This window comes from Penaeus chinensis, chromosome 43 (genome assembly GCF_019202785.1).
Source record: "Penaeus chinensis breed Huanghai No. 1 chromosome 43, ASM1920278v2, whole genome shotgun sequence".
In the NCBI taxonomy this organism is placed as follows: Eukaryota; Metazoa; Arthropoda; class Malacostraca; order Decapoda; family Penaeidae; genus Penaeus; species Penaeus chinensis.
The window spans coordinates 16686728-16689227 of NC_061861.1; positions in this window are offsets into that span (position 1 = coordinate 16686728).

The window sequence follows — 2500 nt, forward strand, 5'->3', positions numbered from 1 at the left end:
ATAGAGAGCTTGAAGATCATAGATACATAGGTGGGAGAATAAAAATAAAAAAAGAGAGCTATCATTCCAATTTTGCGCCACTTTACTCGGCAAAATCTTTTCAAAACAAACTTATCCAAGGTAACCCGCTTACCGTGTCCAAAGGAAAAGATCCATCTTTCTGTCTACCAATCTGCGTGTATTTCTTTCTGTATTTCTCTCTCTGCGTCTATCCGCTTTGGTGTTCGGACGTGTTTTTGCCTCCTCATGCCGCAGCCCCGCAACTCAGCAAAGCATGCCTTCTCATGGTCTCGCAGTGTCAGAGGGTAAGCTGACCCCTCCCCTCGGGCTTGAGGGGGCCAACCAGGGGGCTTCCCTGGTGCTTCCTCGGGCAGCTAGCACGAGCTCTTATCCCCAGAGAGAAAGGGGACCCTTGGCCGTGGGTAATGTGCCCCCCTCCCTGGGTATTGGGACTTCAGCCCTAGGTTATGGGTCCCCCAGAGTTGCCTCCCCGCCTACGAGGATGGGGAGGCAAGGGTCAAGGGGCCCCTTAGCGGTAACAGCAGTGATAGCAGTACAAACAGGGTAAGTCAGTTTGAAAAAGCAATAACAACAGTTCTGAACACAATCATGTGTTTCGTTGCTACATAAAAGTCTTGGGCAAGGTCAGTCATCAAATCAGAAAATATTACAGGCCGGCTGAAATCGAACAAGACAATAGCATTGTAATAATTTTATCCGACTCTAGAAAACCCAGGAACACGATACGGGACACCAAACGGACGACAAACATTATCGTGCACACTATGATTGATCAGTGTGTCGATAATCAAATAGTGTTCTCAGCAACTACAACGGACACTCCCCCAACACCACCAAAGAAATCAGGTATTTCTACTCCTTTTGTTACATTTTTCCTAAAGAGTACAGGCCAAGAAACACAGATCTGTAATGGGCCCTACTTCTCGGATCAAAATCTGATCGAGAATAAGATCGACTTGCTGATCGGAATGTTCTTCGAACAGCAATCGTCCATTGATAAAATCATAGAGCAAAAAACAAGCAGAGGACGCATCGGTCACACCTCTACCTCCCATCCCCCACCCGTGATCAGACCTCCCCCAGTCACAACGCCCCCTACCTCCACCCCAAACCCCTCCTCCACACCCTCCACGCCCATACCCACGACCGGCAATCCTCCCCTCTCTCCCTGCCCGCGGCCAGCCAGCTGCCTCGCGCCGCTTGAAGACTCGCCGGCCTCCAACTCTGCTGAGCCACCCGCGTGCCCCTCGCCCGGCGCTCCTAGCCAGCAGACCCTGGCCCGTGCTGACTCCCCCGCCTCCCCGAAGTCCACTAAGAGCCCTCCCGCCGTCAGACCCAAAACCAACACGCCAAAGAAGACCAAGGTTGAAGCTTCCACACAAGTAACACCTAAACGGAGCTTTAGAAAAAAGAAAAAAGAAAAGAAAAAAGGAATAACAAGCAAATCGAACAACTCGACCCCAACCGCCACTGGGATGATCAAGCTCAACAGCAGGTACAAGGAACTACCGCCCTACCCCCCCGTCCCTCCTCCAGCAGTGCCACCAGTCATCATTAACAACTATGCAGAACGAGCAAAGTCGACACAAGATGATGAAGACGGTTACACCAATGTCACATCAATAAACCAGAGAGAGAGAGAAAAAAAGACCGAGAACACCAAACACCAAAGCCGTTAAAGGGAGCAGATCGTCAAAACACAGTCTACCTTTACATCACCAGTTGTCACCCAGACACACACGAAAGAGTACATAGAATATCACTTATCTGAAAAGTTTCAAAACATTTCAAGTGTCACACCCCATAAGACATTGATGGCACACGACTACTACACCAGCTTCACGGTGTCAGTAAGGGGAAAGGACAAAAAGCCCGAGCTATTTATAGACTCTGATACTTTTCCCGACAATGTTAAAGTGTTCTTAAACAGAAACAAGTACAAGCGCGATCGAATGTTTGACAAGGCGACGCCGTCAGCGTTACCAGTGACTAGATCGAATAATGTTATAAAAATAGAGCATATAAATCCTCAGTTTCTCCTCGGACATTTTGAAGAAATTAAAATGCTAGCTGAGGAGAGAATCATAGACATATTATGCATAAGTGAAACATGGTTCCACCAAGAAATGGTTAGTAATTTAATCAAATTCCAAATTTTAAAGTTTATAGATGTAGTGCAGGTCGAGGAGAGGGAGTATGTACTGAATACCTTGACGTCAAACATAATATCTACTACTGCAGTTAACTATACTGTCGTAGAAATTCTGGGTTACCGTACAAAGAAACATGGTCCCTTCCTTCATTATATGAGAAATGTATTTAAAAAAAGAAACCGCTTTTCATCTTAGGTGACCTAAATGATGATTTAACAAAATCTAATCATAAGTTGGCTAAGATGATTAAGAAAAATACATTAAAACAAATAATAGATTAGCCCACGTAAAAACACCTCTTCTCTAATGGATTTAATAATAACAAA